Here is a 17365-nt window from a genome sequence, read left to right as displayed (position 1 = left end):
TTGAAGAGGAAGATATGTTTGCATTCTTTTTAATTGTCATGGAGCACAGATTAAATTTTTGAAAAAGAGACAAATGTTTGTTTGCAGTTTTTAAAAGTCCCTGTCTCTACAAGGGTGTTATTTCATGTCTAGAGGGCTATAATAATGTTAAAAAACATATTCAGAAGGTCGTAAACAGGTTTTCTATGCTTTAACTGTGAAAATATTTGATTTATAAATAAAGAATCCTACTTTGCGGAAATTCATTTATCACGGTAGAGTCTGGAACTGATTAACCGTGATAAACGAAGGTCGACTGTATTTTTAATTCCCCTTTACTACTCCTGCTGTACTTCACCTTCTCCTTGCCTGTTCTTTTACTACTAAAATACTTAATGAATCTCTTTGGGTCATCTTTCGCCTTACCTGCTGTATTCTCCTCTAACTGCCTTTCCGCCTCCCTGCTATCCTTCTTAATGGTCGTACTCATGCTTTCATACTTCCTACAATTTACATTGGAGTTATTAATCTTATAAAAATGTGAGTCAAGGGTTATATGTGTACTCGCTAAACTCCTTAAGCACTTACGTAACACAATTAGTAGCCAGTAATTACCTGTAAATTCACAGGGTACAGGGATTTTCAGTCTCATGCATCTCTAGTCAATCAACTCCACCATCGCTAGTCCCAAACCCGGGTGAGAAAGGAGGAGGGATGCACGTCGGGTAAGCAACAAGACCCCATAAAAAGCCTACATGCTACAGAAACAGAAGCAAAATAAAAAAAGTTGCACATGCTCGATGTGATGAAGACAACTCGTCCTAGAAATTTATGAAGACTATGGATGAAACCCAAACGGGAGTTCATAATCTGATGAAGAGCTTGATTCTGCATACTAAAACCACAGCCAGGATTGGTGAGTGGAATGTACAGATGCTGTAACAGACTGGCAAACTTGCTCAGTCATTCCGCAAGTTTGACAACAATACTCCGGATATCCTGGGTGTCAGCAAGATCAAGGGGACTGGAAATGGTAAAATGACCAGCAACGTCAAGACAAACGTATATACTCGTGTTTAAGTTCTCCTGCAGATAAGTTGGGGCTTCATTTTACCGTATAATTTCCAGTATTTTGTAATGTCGGTCGTAAAAGTTGAATGCGGAAAACTCACGCTATTGGTCTAAGAGATTATGATATGCTAACGCCCGCCCACCTGAGAGAGTAACCACGGGGCACACTGCCCTTTTATTTTCCTATGTATTGTGCCTACGTGACCACACGGTAATACCGGAACTATTCCAAAGCGAAGTTTGCACTGTTTTGTGTTTTCTCTATCTCACCCCTTCATACACCTTCATCATAAGAGCATCCCTTATCAACAATGGAGCATTCGATCAGAAGAAAATATGAAGCTGGTTTTAAATTAAAAGTCGTTGAAGTATCGAAAGAAATTGGTAACTGCAACAAAATTCAATGTGTCTGAGAAACTGATGTGAGATTGGAGGAGGCAAGAAAATAATTTAAGGGTCGCATTCTTGAACGGGCGTATAAGTCGTGGTCTGATTTTATGATCGATATTTTTCGTGTTTCAAGACCCGACTTATACGTGAGTATCTACAGTATTTTATATTCAAGCCCTGAGGATAAGCACATTCGAGGTGTCGGTTTACTGCTGGCTAAAGCTGCAGAGAAGGCGCTGATAGGATGGACGCCTGTAAACAATTGTGTTATCACAGCCCGGTTCCAGTCGCACCATGAGAAGACCACAATTGTACAAGTTTATGTCCCAACCGAAGACATATGATGACACTGACAAAGATATGTTTTACAGCCAGCTCCAAGATGTCTTCATCGATATTCCCAGTCATGATATTCAGCTTCTCATTGATGATGTGAATGCACAAATTAGTAATGATGACCAAGGGGTTGGTACATGTAATTGGAAAGCATGGGTCATCCTGACAGACAACTGACAACGGTGACTGCTTAATCTTGTTTTGCAGCTGTCACACATGTGCGAATAGGAGACAGCTAAAGGGCTTAGATGTTAAGTACAAAATGCCCACCCAGGGGGTGGCGGGGTGCACTAACTCTTTTTCTAAGTGTCATGCTGACCTTTCCTGGGAAATCCCACCAGGAGCCAATACCTCAGCTAGAGACGCACAACTTCCGATCCTGGCCCCGAGGACGACATTACTTCCGGCCCCGTGGACGACATCACTTCCGGTCCCAGCCGTGAGGATGACATCACTTCCAGTCCCGAGGACAATATCACTTCCCACAGACTTCCTATTAAACATCACTCCCTTCCTCTTAAGTTCAGTTCTGTTTTGTACTCTGGCTTTTATTTTTTGCAACCAGGATACTAATTATATGGGTGGCTGCCCCAGACCTTTACAATGTCTTGGGTCTCTTCTTGTCACACAGCATTGATGGCTTATGTATCAGCAACACTGACAAAGCACACAAAGGCATTCACATTTGCATTAGTAAGCGATGGAAGTCATCATTACAGGATGTTCGATGCTATAGAGATGCAGACATTGGAACCATCCATCCATCCAACCATCCTCTTCCGCTTATCCAAGGTCGGGTCGCGGGGGCAGCAGCTTGAGCAGAGATGCCCAGACTTCCCTCTCCCTGGCCACTTCTTCTAGCTCTTCCGGGAGAATCCCAAGGCGTTCCCAGGCCAGCCGGGAGACATAGTCCCTCCAGCGTGTCCTGGGTCTTCCCCGGGGCCTCCTCCCAGTTGGACGTGCCTGGAACACCTCACCAGGGAGGCGTCCAGGAGGCATCCTGATCAGATGCTCGAGCCACCTCATCTGACTGCTCTCGATGCGGAGGAGCAGCGGCTCTACTCTGAGCTTCTCACCCTATCTTTAAGGGAAAGCCCAGACTCCCTGCGGAGAAAACTCATTTCAGCCGCTTGTATTCGCGATCTCGTTCTTTCGGTCACTACCCATAGCTCATGACCATAGGTGAGGGTAGGAACATAGATCGACTGGTAAATTGAGAGCTTTTCCTTATGGCTCAGCTCCTTTTTCACCACAACAGACCGATGCAGAGCCCTCATCACTGCGGACGCCGCACCGATCCACCTGTCGATCTCACACTCCATTCTTCCCTCACTTGTGAACAAGACTCCGAGATACTTGAGCTCCTTCACTTGGGGCAGGATCTCGCTCCCAACCCTGAGAGGGCACTCCACCCTTTTCCAGCTGAGGACCATGGTCTCGGATTTGGAGGTGCTGATACCCATCCCAGCCGCTTCACACTCAGCTGCGAACCAATCCAGAGAGAGCTGAAGATCACGGCCTGATGAAGCAAACAGGACAACATCATCTGCAAAAAGCAGTGACCCAATCCTGAGTCCACCAAGCCGGACCCCCTCAACACCCTGGCTGCACCTAGAAATTCTGTCCATAAAAGTTATGAACAGAATCGGTCACAAAGGGCAGCCCTGGCGGAGTCCAACTCTCACTGGAAACAGGTTCGACTTACTGCCTGCAATGCGGACCAAGCTCTGACACCGGTTGTACAGGGACCGAACAGCCCTTATCAGGGGGTCCGGTACTCCATACTCTCGGAGTACCCCCCACAGGATTCCCTGAGGGACACAGTCGAACGCCTTTTCCAAGTCCACAAAACACATGTAGACTGGTTGGGCGAACTCCCATGCACCCTCCAGGACTCTGCTAAGAGTGTAGAGCTGGTCCACTGTTCCGCGACCATGACGAAAACCACACTGTTCCTCCTGAATCCGAGGTTCGACTATCCGATGGACCCTCCTCTCCAGAACCCAAAAGACATTGGAACCGACTGACCATTACCTTTTTGAAAGCAACTAAAAGACTTTGGTTAAAGAGACTCCAGAGAACATGCACCAGATCGACCATATGTAGTGGAGACGTTGGACAACAGCACAGTTTCAAATCAATAATGGCCATCATTATCCAGTTGATTCCTGCCTTTACAACCAATCAAAAACATTAAAGAACAATGGGCATTATCCCAACAAATTGTTACAGAGACCGCAGATCAGACATCCGAAGAGAACGCTGAAAACAAGAAACAACCTGGACCTTGACAGATGAGCGAAAAGAAGCCAAGAGGTACAGTGCATCCGGAAAGTATTCACAGCACATCACTTTTTCCACATTTTGTTATGCTACAGCCTTATTCCAAAATAGATTCAATTCATTTTTTTCCCCAGAATTCTACACACAACACCCCATAATGACAAGATGAAAAAAGTTTACTTGAGATTTTAGAAAATTTATTAAAAATAAAACAATTGAGAAAGCACATGTATAAAAGTACTCACAGCCTTTGCCATGAAGCTCAAAATTGAGCTCAGGTGCATCCTGTTTCCCCTGATCATCCTTGAGATGTTTCTGCAGCTTCATTGGAGTCCACCTTGTGGTAAATTCAGTTGACTGGACATGATTTGGAAAGGCACACACCTGTCTATAGAAGGTCCCACAGTTGACAGTTCATGTCAGAGCACAAACCAAGCATGAAGTCTAAGGAATTGTCTGTAGGCCTCCGAGACAGGATTGTCTTGTGGCACAAATCTGGGGAAGGTTACAGAAAAATTTCTGCTGCTTTGAAGGTCCCAATGAGCACAGTGGCCTCCATCATCCGTAAGTGGAAGAAGTTCAAAACCACCAGGACTCTTCCTAGAGCTGGCCGGCCATCTAAACTGAGCGATCTGGGGAGAAGGGCCTTAGTCAGGGAGGTGACCAAGAACCCGATGGTCACTCTGTCAGAGCTCCAGAGGACCTCTGTGGAGAGAGGAGAACCTTCCAGAAGGACAACCATCTCTGCAGCAATCCACCAATTAGGCCTGTATGGTAGAGTGGCCAAACGGAAGCCACTCCTTAGTAAAAGGCACATGGCAGACTGCCTGAAGTTTGCCAAAAGGCACCTGAAGGACTCTCAGACCATGAGAAAGAAAATTCTCTGGTCTGATGAAATAAGGATTGAACTCTTTGGTGTGAATGCCAGGCGTCACGTTTGGAGGAAACCATGCACCGCTCATCACCAGGCCAATACCATCCCTACAGTGAAGCATGGTGGTGGCAGCATCATGCTGTGGGGAACTGGGAGACTAGTCAGGATAAAGGGAAAGATGACTGCAGAAATGTACAGAGACATCCTGGATGAAAACCTGCTCCAGAGCGCTCTTGACCTCAGACTGGGGCGACGGTTCATCTTTCAGCAGGACAACGACCCTAAGCACACAGCCAAGATATCAAAGGAGTGGCTTCAGGACAACTCTGTGAATGTCCTTGAGTGGCCCAGCCAGAGCCCAGATTTGAATCCGATTGAACATCTCTGGAGAGATCTTAAAATGGATGTGCACCGACGCTTCCCATCCAACCTGATGGAGCTTGAGAGGTGCTGCAAAGAGGAAGTGGCCAAACTGGCCAAGGATAGGTGTGCCAAGCTTGTGGCATCATACTCAACAAGACTTGAGGCTGGAATCGCTGCCAAAGGTGCATCGACAAAGTATTGAGCAAAGGCTGTGAATACTTATGGACATGGGATTTCTTAATTTTTTTATTTTTAATAAATTTGCAGTACTAGGGTGTTGTACCGTGTTAGCATGAATGTAGAGAAAAGCCAAGCAAAATGAAACACGCAAGCTTTCGAGGCAACTTGCCTCGAAAGCTTGCATCTTGTAATCTTTTTAGTTAATAAATTTGCAAAAATCTCAAGTAAACTTTTTTCACATTGTCATTATGGGGTGTTGTGTGTAGAATTCTGAGGAAAAAAATGAATTTAATCCATTTTGGAATAAGGCTGTAACATAACAAAAGGTGGAAAAAGTGATGCACTTTGAATACTTTTCAGATGCACTGTAAATAGTGAAAACATGATTGGCAAATTTTGTAGCAATAATGAAATATCAGCTGCTGAATCGCCGAGTAAAGAGCACGAAAACGTGGACACAAAAACGTGGCTAGAGTTAAAAGGCAGAGAAGCTCAATGAGCAGCATCCCGAAATGACTCCAAAACATTCACATCACATTGTCAGGGAATTAACCAGTTGTGTGCAGAAGGGTGGGGGCGATGGGGCATCCATATCTGGGGGGGGGGGGGGTTATCCCATCCAAAGTGTGTTGCTCTCTAGGAAATCCCTGTTATTTTATAATTTTAATCTAATATGAACAAATTACAGTTATTATAGCTCATTCTCAGTGAAGTACTATGACTACTAAGTGCTAGAAGTGCTCATACCAGGCCCGAACGGACCCCACGCAGTGAAAAGAGGTCTTCCCCTGAAAAAATTCTGAAAACTCTGTTTATTTTACATGGTTCAGGAAATTGAACCCACAAGTCAAAGGACCATGAAAAGGGCTTCAGCACGACTTGAGAGATGCTCCACTCCGTCTTCATCCCTCAGCCCCGTATGCACAGTGAACATGTTAAGGGGTCATTTGTCCAACCTTGGTGGTGCACTGTAGTGTTTTTCTGAGACTGAGTTTGCCTCCCTTATTATCCTATCTCTTGTGTTCTTTTTCTAGCTAGTCCAGTAAGGTAAGTCGGAGAAATATGTCGTCTGTGTAGCCCGAGTCAATCTGGGGTATGTTAGAATTCTTACATGTACAGGAGTTCGGTCAGGATTCTTGACCTTTCATATGTGAGCTTTATAAGCACACAGAAGTCAGGCATTGCTATAAATGGAGATGTCTACTCATTAAAATATTAGATTTTTGCGTGTACAGTGGGACCCTGCACAATGACTATACCAAGCAAGAGTGGAGCTACGACCGCATTTTTGCCCAACGACGTAAGATTGCCTGCACAAAATGGGACCAAAACATCCTCCAAAAGCAACTTCTCCCAACCATCCAGTTTGGTGACCAACAGTGAACAATACAGCGTGATGGAGCACCAGGCCATAAGGCAAAAGTGACAACTAAGTGACTCTGGGAGCAAAACATTGAAATTTGGGGTCCATGGCCAAGAAACTCCCTAGACCATTAACTCCATTGAGAATCTTCAAGAGGTGGGTGGGCAAAGAAAAACCCACCAATTCTGATTATGCAAGAATGGGCAGCTGCCATCAGTCAGGATTGGGCCCAGAAGTTGATTGAATGACAGCCTGCCAGGGTAAATTGCAGAGGTCTTGAAAAAGAAAGAAGGTCAAACACTGCAAATATGGACTCTGTGCATAAACTTCATGTCATTGTCAATGAAAGCCTTTGAAACTTCTCAACTGCTTGTCATTCTACTTCAGTCTACCAGAGAAACATCTGACGAAAAGATCTAAAAACACTGAAGCAGAAGACTTTGTGAAAACCAACACTTGGGTCATTCTCAAAACCTTTGGCCAAAACTGTACACAACATGGTATCTGCCCACTTCTACCATCAGGGTGACGGTACAGGAGTGTGAAATCAAAGACAACAAGACTCACAAATAGCTTCGATCCTCAGGCCATCAGACTTGTGAATAATACAATACGTGCATCACTGCACCAGGCACAGAGTACTTTACTTCTTGTATTTTTTTTGTTTCTGATTATTTTATGATTTCTGTCTAATTATTACTTTTAGATTAACATCTATCTAATTTATTGTTTGATGTAAGGAGAGACTGGCAAAGTAAGAATTTCATTGCATGGTTTGAACCACTGTGTTTTACTTACTGTGCATATGACAATAAACTTCTTGAATCTTGAAACTTGAATGAGAAAATAACATCAGCCGCCAATGACCACAAGATGCCCCCCCACTCATACCCCCCTTGTCCTCACACCCTCTGCACTTTCACTTCTCGCACATCACAGCTTTTCATTTTGACTGCTTGGTTGACCCGATCACAGAGTGTCCCAGTGTAGTCTCATTGCTTCATTTTACTGTAAATGTAAATATCTACCTGTATATGCTTTACTTCTGACACGTTTTCTTTGCCATTTTACTCCACGTTTTAAGAATCTTTTAAGTTTTCTTGTTATAAATTGAAAGGAAATCGATTAAGGAATACTCACACACACCCCCGTGGTCCATGTCCTGTCACTTCAGCAGCCGTTTCTAATGTTTGGTCTTTTGAATGACGAAGCAGTGATGCCACTCTGAAGCTTCTCACATCTATCAGACCACAGGGCACTGCCCGTCTTAAATGTGTGTCCGCCCAATTCCTGTCCTTGACATTTTTGCTTGTCATAGCACCTAATACGTGATTTTCAGTATGTCTGTGTGCAGGGCAAGAAATGTTAACAACAACAACACCATTTTGTTTCTATAGCACGTTTTCATATAAATTAATGCTTTACAAGATCTTCTTCTTCTTTCGGCTGCTCCTGTTAGGGGTTGCCAGAGCGGATCATCTTTTTCAATATCTTTCTTTTCTCATCATCTTGTTCTTTTACACCTGTCACCTGCATGTCATCTCTCACCACATCCATAAACCTTCTCTTAGGCCTTACTCATCTCCTCTTCCCTGGCAGCTCTATCCTTAGCATTCTTCTCCCAATATACTCATCATCTCTCCTCTGCACATGTCCAAACCAATGCAATCTCGCCTCTCTGACTTTGTCTCCCAACTGTCCAACTTGAGCTGATCCTCTAATGTTCTCATTTCTAATCCTGTCCATCCTCATCACACCCAGTGCAAATCTTAACATCTTTAACTCTGCCACCTCCAGCTCTGTCTCCTGCTTTATGGTCAGTGCCACCGTCTCCAGTCCATATAACATAGCTGGTCTCACTACCATCCTGTAGACCTTCACTCTTGCGGATTACTCCTGATACTCTTCTCCACCCATTCCACTCTGCCTGCACTCTCTTCCACAATCCCCATTACTCTGTACTGCTGATCCCAAGTATTTAAACTCATCCACCTTCTCCAACTCTACTCCCTGAATCCTCACCATTCCACTGACCTTCCTCTCATTTACACACATGTATTCTGTCTTGTTCCTACTGACCTTCGTTCCTCTCCTCTCATATCATCACCTCTCCAGGATCTCCTCAACCTGCTCACCATTCTTGCTACAGATCACAATGTCATCAGCAAACATCATAGTCCGCGAGGACTCCTGTCTAATTTCGTCTGTCAACCTGTCCATCACCATTGCAAACAAGAAAGGGCTCAGAGCTGATCCCTGATGTAATCCCACCTCCGTCACTCCTACCACAGACCTCACCACGGTCACACTTCCCTCATGCATATCCTGTACAAAAAATGCTTTACAAGATGAAGAAAGAAAAAATAAAAATTTAAAAATAAGATTTGGCAATACTAAGTAACAAATAATAAAGTATGGTCTGATGGCCAGGAGGACAGAAAAAAAGCAAAAAAAGAACTTCAGAGGGCTGTAGAGAAACAAAAAAAAATCTGCAGGGGTTCCAAGGCCATGAGACCACCCAGCCCCCTAACATAAACAATCTCAATCAGTCCTCATGGAATTCAGGCTTCACGTGGAAGACCTTGATGATGATAGTCATGTGGACCTCTGGCGTTCAATCCATCAATGGAGGGACATCACGGTGCTTTGATCAGGTGGTGGGGGCGCAGATCACCACCACAGAAAACCAGAAAAACAACAGCAGAGAAAGTAGAGGTTAGTACAGATTGTGGAGCCAAGATAGAAATGATAATGATAATTCAATGGATATACAGAATATCAGGGTTACACTAAAATGAAGCCATGTTAAAGTAGTGTGTTTTATCAGTTTTCTAAAGTGCTCCACTGTATTAGCCTGGCGAATTTCTATCGGTCAGCTATTCCAGATTTTAGGTTGTCCCACACGCGTGTTTAGGAGGTGTAAACGGCTCTATATAGCACCCGACCTGGCACAGAGGCAAGTGTAAAATCCATCCATCCATCCATTTTCCAACCCTCTGAATCCGAACACAGGGTCACGGGGGTCTGCTGGAGCCAATCCCAGCCAACACAGGGCACAAGGCAGGAACCAATCCCAGGCAGGGTGCCAACCCACCGCAGGACACACACAAACACACCCACACACCAAGCACACACTAGGGCCAATTTAGAATCGCCAATCCACCTAACCTGCATGTCTTTGGACTGTGGGAGGAAACCGGAGCGCCCGGAGGAAACCCACGCAGACACGGGGAGAACATGCAAACAAAGCGAACCCGGGTCTCCTAACTGCGAGGCAGCAGCGCTACCACTGCGCCACTGTGCCGTCCATAGTGTAAAATCCAACAGGCTTTTTATTTTTCTTCACCTGTGGGGCACGTCTTCCCTGTGAACCCCACAGGCAATACACAGTCCCAAAAGCACTTAAACAAGACACACAACTCTCCACCCTGGTGGCACCACCACTCCTCCCAGGCAACCTCATCCTCTTCCTTCCGACTCTGGCCACTGAGTGGTGGTAGCTGGCCCCTTTTATAGCCCACCCGTAAGTATTCCAGGTGCTTGACCACCTAGTCTCAATTGCACTCCCGGGTGGGGCTGAAGACTCGTCCAGCCGGGCTGTTGAATCCAGGGAGCACCCCCTAGTAGCCACCCTAGCTCCCAACCAGGCTGTGAAGGACTCCATCTCCCATGGAGCCCTGTGGGAGGTTGGGGAATCACCGTCGGCCAGGGAGGCTGCCACCAAGCGTCCTGGGGTAGGTATTGAGTTGCCCATGGTTGCTCCCCCGGAACATATGCAGCAGGGGCTGGGCATGGGACCTGGCCACCCATCACAGAGGCAACTAAAGGGCTTGAGTACATGTAATTCCATGCTGGACCAGGGGGTGACGAAGTGCACTAATTCTCTCTCTCGATCTCTTGCAGACCATTCAAGGGAAATCCCGCCCGGCTCTGGGGCAGCCAACGACGCCACTTCCGGTCCCGGTCCCGATGACATCACTTCCCCTAATGGCCTTTAAAGCCGCCATCTTGTTGATACTAAGACAGTTCTGTTTTGGACTCAATTGTGTGAACATGTCTATACTTTCGAATAAATTTTGCAGCCGGGAAAAATTATACAGGTGGCTGCCCCAAACCTTCGCAATGTCTGATGGTCATTTTTGCAACAAGGTACATAACAGCAGAAGGCCTCCTCACCACTTCTGTTAAGTTTAGCTCTTGGAATAATAAGCAGACCCCCATTTGAAGTATAAAGTGACAGCCATTCTGAAATATAACATGGAGCAGATTATTGAAGGCTTTGTAAACCATCAACAGTATTTTAAAGTCAATTCTAAATGGCACAGGTAACCAGTGCAGTAACATCAGGACTGGGGTGATGGGCTCGGATTTTCTTAAGACAATGAAGAATTGAAGGCACTTTGGAATGATGTAACAGGATGATGAAAGAGATCGCCATGTTAGGGGCTGATTGGAATTATGCTTAGGATATTGGGCGGCGTTACAGCCCAAAGCCAGGTGCCATCTTAACGCATGGGCACACTGTGCAGTTACCCAGGGGTCCATTACTAATCTTTTTATGTTGTGACTTGCTGAGTAATTGTGTAGGCAGGAACCCCAGTGCACCTATAATGCTGTTAAGATGGCCCTGCCCAAGGCAGCCATTCTAATCAGTCATTCACTTCTGTGCTTTTTATCTTCTGGTTTGCTGCCCACTACCTCTCTTCAGAACTTTTATTGCCAAACACCAAATGACAAAACAAACTGCTGATCAGCAAGTCATGGAAGCAAATTGCAATACTGTTCTTTCCCCTGACGAAACATTAAGAGAAGATAAAGAACTCCTGGGTGTCCAGTGCTGGTAACCTCGGCACAAAGTACGTGGACTAAAGCCTTTCTTATGGCAGGTTTTGTTTTCAAATGAAGAAAAAGAAAGCACTTTGATTCACATTGTCGTTTTTGTTTTTGATTTTCCACTTCACTACTCACATACTGCTGTTTGCTGTTGTTGATTTTGTTTGATGTTATTGATTTGTGTGATAATCATAAGTATTCATGATTTGCATTTTGATTTAAATTTGTCTGGCTAGGGACCTTTCGCTTCCTTCTAATCCACATAAATTTTGGTTTCTGAGCCACCAGGAGGAGAGAACAGATGACTGGGTTGAGCATTTACCTCAGGAAATTCATCTTTGTGGACCATTCCATCCCTTTATACAGTGCATCCAGAAAGTATACCCAGCGCATCACTTTTTCCACATTTTGTTATGTTACAGCCTTATTCCAAAATGGATTAAATTCATTTTTTTCCTCAGAATTCTACACACAACGCCCCATAATGACAACGTGAAAAAAGTTTACTTGAGATTTTTGCAAATTTATTAAAAATAAAAAAACTGAGAAATCCCATGTACATAAGTATTCACAGCCTTTGCCATGAAGCTCAAAATTGAGCTCAGGTGCATCCTGTTTCCCCTGATCATCCTTGAGATGTTTCTGCAGCTTCATTGGAGTCCACCTGTGGTAAATTCAGTTGACTGGACATGATTTGGAAAGGCACACACCTGTCTATAGAAGGTCCCACAGTTGACAGTTCATGTCAGAGCACAAACCAAGCATGAAGTCAAAGGAATTGTCTGTAGACCACCAAGACAGGATTGTCTCGAGGCACAAATCTGGGGAAGGTTGCAGAAAAATTTCTGCTGCTTTGAAGGTCCCAATGAGCACAGTGGCCTCCATCATCCGTAAGTGGAAGAAGTTCGAAACCACCAGGACTCTTCCTAGAGCTGGCTGGCCATCAAAACTGAGAGATCGGGGGAGAAGGGCCTTAGTCAAGGAGGTGACCAAGAACCTGATGGTCACTCTGTCAGAGCTGCAGAGGTCCTCTGTGGAGAGAGGAGAACCTTCCAGAAGGACAACCATCTCTGCAGCAATCCACCAATCAGGCCTGTATGGTAGTGTGGCCAGACGGAAGCCACTCCTTAGTAAAAGGCACATGGCAGCCCGCATGGAGTTTGCCAAAAGGCACCTGAAGGACTCTCAGACCATGAGAAAGAAAATTCTCTGGTCTGATGAGACAAAGATTGAACTCTTTGGTGTGAATGCTAGGCGTCACGTTTGGAGGAAACCAGGCACCGCTCATCACCAGGCTAATACCATCCCTACAGTGAAGCATGGTGGTGGCAGCATCATGCTGTGGGGATGTTTTTCAGCGGCAGGAACTGGGAGACTAGTCAGGATAAAGGGAAAGATGACTGCAGCAATGTAGAGAGACATCCTGGATGAAAACCTGCTCCAGAGCGCTCTTGACCTCAGTCTGGGGCAACAGTTCATCTTTCAGCAGGACAACGACCCTAAGCACACAGCCAAGATATCAACAGAGTGGCTTCAGGACAACTCTGTGAATGTCCTTGAGTGGCCCAGCCAGAGCCCCGACTTGAATCTGATTGAACATCTCTGGAGAGATCTTAAAATGGCTGTGCACCGACGCTTCCCATCCAACCTGATGGAGCTTGAGAGGTGCTGCAAAGAGGAAGTGGCCAAACTGGCCAAGGATAGGTGTGCCAAGCTTGTGGCATCATATTCAACAAGACTTGAGGCTGGAATTGCTGCCAAAGGTGCAAGTATTGAGCAAAGGCTGTGAATACTTATGTACATGGGATTTCTCAGTTTTTTGATTTTTAATAAATTTGCAAAAACCTCAAGTAAATTTTTTTCATGTTGTCATTATGGGGTGTTGTGTGTAGAATTCTGAGGAAAAAAATGAATTTAATCCATTTTGGAATAAGGCTGTAACATAACACAATGTGGAAAAAGTGATGTGCTGTGAATACTTTCTGGATGCAGTGTAGTTTTGGATGATAAGCTTCATGTGTGAGGAAAAGACAGGCGGCTTGCAGAATACAACAGACACGGGCAGAGTACAAAATCCTTCACTGTGACCGGGTTTAGGGATGACATGGCCACATACCAGTGCCCTCCATGATGTCTAGGATAAAGACCCATTTGTCCTTGATGTTCCTCTCTGTTCCACAGTTTATAATGACAAATCAAACAATTCATGATGTGTGGACCCGTGTCATGGACAGTAAAGGGAGTGCAGGAGAAGAAGCTGGAAGTGGCAGAAATGAGAACGTGGAGATGGACGTGGGGCGTGGGATGGATGGTCAGACGGACTGGGGGAGAGAGCATCCACAAGACAATACCTTCCCCGGGATGCTAGGGGGCAGCACCGGAGGTGGCTGTGGTACCAGGGCACACTGAAAGTTGGAACTAGATTAGGGGAATACAGCCAAATGGCATGCTTAGGCACACTGACTCTCTCATAAAGCACAAATATGAACTTTTTCTTATTTTTTTAAGACGCCGAAAAAAACCTCGAAACACCCTGAGAAAGGCCAAGTTCTGTTTAATCCATCTGGATACAAAGTACTGTCGCACACGTGCGAATAGGAGACAACTAAAGGGCCTGAATAATAGTAATTCCATGTCTGACCAGGGGGCGGCGAGGTGCACTAATCGTCTCTCTCAATCCCTTACAGACCATTTTCGGGAAATCCTGCCCGATTCCGGCACCTCTGATGACATCACTTCAGGCTCTGGTGTTGCCGGTGACACCACTTCCGGTTTCGGCCCTGATGACATCACTTCCTCCACTGGCCATCTTAATTCAACAGTTCAGTTCAACTGTGGACTCCGATCTGTAAAGATCTGTTTGTTATTTTCAAACTATTTGTAGCCAGGATACAATATAACCTTGATGATGTCTCTGAGCAATACTTGTGACAGTACCTAATGCATCTATCCAATATCTTTCTTTCCTGAGTGGGACCATTTCATTCCCAGTACCGTCATGTTCATGTTAATGATCGGCCAATGATTTTCCAGAATAAAATGTTTATATAAGATGGTCTTGTCTCTCCTGACTCTCCATCAGCCTGAGATGTTAGACAACACTAGATCTCAAAGCATTTTTTGGTCTCCCCGATATAAATCAGGCAACACGCTCCACACTGAATCCCACAAATTGCAATTGATTGATGTTAATTCAAATGTTAGACAAATAGACAGTTCCCTATTTGTTTTATTGTTCTTAAATATTTTCTTACGTACAAATAGGACCACCAAAACACACCTATGCTGCCATATTGGGTTTCCTTCACATCTGAGAGTAATTCCAGTTCACCCTGATGTGCCACCTGGAACACAAAAGTAGCTACCTCACCCCAGAGTTAGGAGGAAGAGGGACGAAGCTTGCCCATGGTGGAGTGGAGGCAGAATGAGGAAGAGAAAGAGAAGAAGAGGTGGGACTGTGTTAATTTGTTTTGGTGCCACTGTGGGAAACAAGGGGAAAACTGCTTCCCCACTTGTAAATGAAACGTGTGTTGTGCTGCCGTTGTGCCTGGCATCGGTCTGTGTTGGGGCAGGAGTGGCTGGAGTGCCTCATGGTGCTTCACAAGAGTTACAAAAAAGGACAGAATAAGAAATGAGACCATCAGAGGTCAAACAAAAGTGGGAGCGACATCTAAGAAAGCCCAGGAAAGGAGGCTGAAGTGTGGTGAGCAGAGACATTGAAGATGAGGGCACAAGTGTGGTGAGAATGGAAGAGGTGGATGGAGAAAGGAAAAGAAGAAATTAAGGTGAAGGACTTCACTGAGCTGTTTGGAGAAAGTTGATCAGGCACATCAGCCCCACACACAAGTGGGAGAAGATGAAGTGGAAGAGCAAACATCCATCCATTTTCCAACCCGCTGAATTCAAACACAGGGTCACGGGGGTCTGCTGGAGCCAATCCCAGCCAACACAGGGCACAAGGCAGGAACCAATCCCAGGCAGGGTGCCAACCCACCACAGGGAAGAGCAAACATCAGACGGAATATTAGAATGAAGTTCTTATATAAAAGTGTGAAGCATTACCAAAAAAGGACTGAAGGTGATGTGATACCACAACTGAAATTTCGAGTAAAAGTGCACAAAAATCCATCCTTCCTTCAATCTTCCAAACCCGCTTATTATGAGTAGGGCTGTAGGGCAGCTGGAGACTAAGTCTGCAAACATCAGGGCACAAGGCAGGAATGGTTCCTGATGGGGTGCCAGCCCATTTCAAAAATACACAGTAATGAAAAACAAGGATTTGTACCCAGCAGGGAGCGTTAGCCCAATAGTATGGATGAGGTTTAAACGCTGTATGATGTATTGTGGGAAGGTCATCCATCCTATACCTTTTTACTCTTTTGGTTTTTTCTACTGGTTTATGGGGTTTTGGAACACGAGGGACCAATTTCTGACATTAGTTTGTTGGTCAAAAATCATTGCAGTAGTTGTTCATTCATTTTTCACATCTTGCTTTTCCTGAGCTACTTTTAGGGAAAAACTTGAGCCCTCAGCTCAGACGTAGCTCTCATCCCCAAAAGGACTCTCTCAGACTGAAGTGATACAAATGACAAGCTTAAGTTGACGATGATATTTCACAAGATCGTAACACGTTAACCACCTCAGTAGTTCTTGCAGGAAACACAGTAATGATGCCCATCTCTTTATCACATCAGACATCATGACTAGACATAAGCTTCTTACCACAGAAGTGACAGTGCACATATCTTGCCCTTAGCAGTGTCACACATGTGTGCTTAGGGGACAGTTTCAGGGCCTATTTAACACTGGTGTTGTGGGATACAAAATCTGTACATTTTGGTCTATATTTTCATTGTATTTTGATCAAGACAGAACAACAGATGAACTTAAATACCAGATACTAGCATGGACAGTTAACATCAATGGCAATCTGTTTTCCTGAATTGCACTGATATCAGTACCATCTGTTTGAGCTGGGCAGGAGTCCAGGAGACAACTCAAGCTGTATTGATGGTTTTATCACCAGTGAAGGGAAGGGCACCAGGACTAAATTGGTTTACAGCTTGAGACAGGAGATTGATAAAACATAAAAAAGAACTGTATTGCTTGGGAAAACGAACGTACTCAAACTGATGAGAGAGTCGGAGCAAATTCATTCATCATATTGACAGCCAGCCAATCAAACTATCAAACAATCACGTGTTGCGAAACCCCCGGGTAGAATTTGATAATAAATATGCCTCGTCTGAAGAGCGACATCAGAAGAATAGAATGAGAGGGTGAGAGCGATGTCAGGAGAGGGCGCCGGCGATGTGTGGCCGTTTTCATCTGATCATCAGAAAAACATCTCATGAACAACCAAGAGTGCGAGATCAATGCTGCCCTTTGATATTCATCCTTGTCTTCTTTACTTTTTCATAAGCTTTTCCTAAAGACTATATATATCCAGACTTTACTATCAATCTTATTTTCAATTATTCTTTGTATTATTCTTATATTAAATACAACGCTGCTTTTAACTTTCTATACTTTGTCTTAATATCTAGAGCAACTGAAGTAATAAGGTAGATTTCTTTGAGTACCTGGTACAGCCGGAGGTTCGCCATACACTCTGTGTTGCAAGTTTTATTAACTCTTTGAGGGCTGAATATTTTGGTGGCTCGATGGTAAGCAGGAATGCATGACGGGCCGGC

General features: G+C 44.8%; 1 protein-coding gene across 2 annotated transcripts in view; it reads right to left on the bottom strand.

The window, feature by feature from the left end:
* LOC114641152 (uncharacterized) overlaps positions 1-17365 on the bottom strand; it is a 513154-nt gene that overhangs the window by 406790 nt on the left and 88999 nt on the right. The window lies entirely within an intron of this gene.

Source organism: Erpetoichthys calabaricus, chromosome 4 (genome assembly GCF_900747795.2).
Source record: "Erpetoichthys calabaricus chromosome 4, fErpCal1.3, whole genome shotgun sequence".
Classification (NCBI taxonomy): domain Eukaryota; kingdom Metazoa; phylum Chordata; class Cladistia; order Polypteriformes; family Polypteridae; genus Erpetoichthys; species Erpetoichthys calabaricus.
This window is presented reverse-complemented; position numbering and strand designations above follow the sequence as displayed.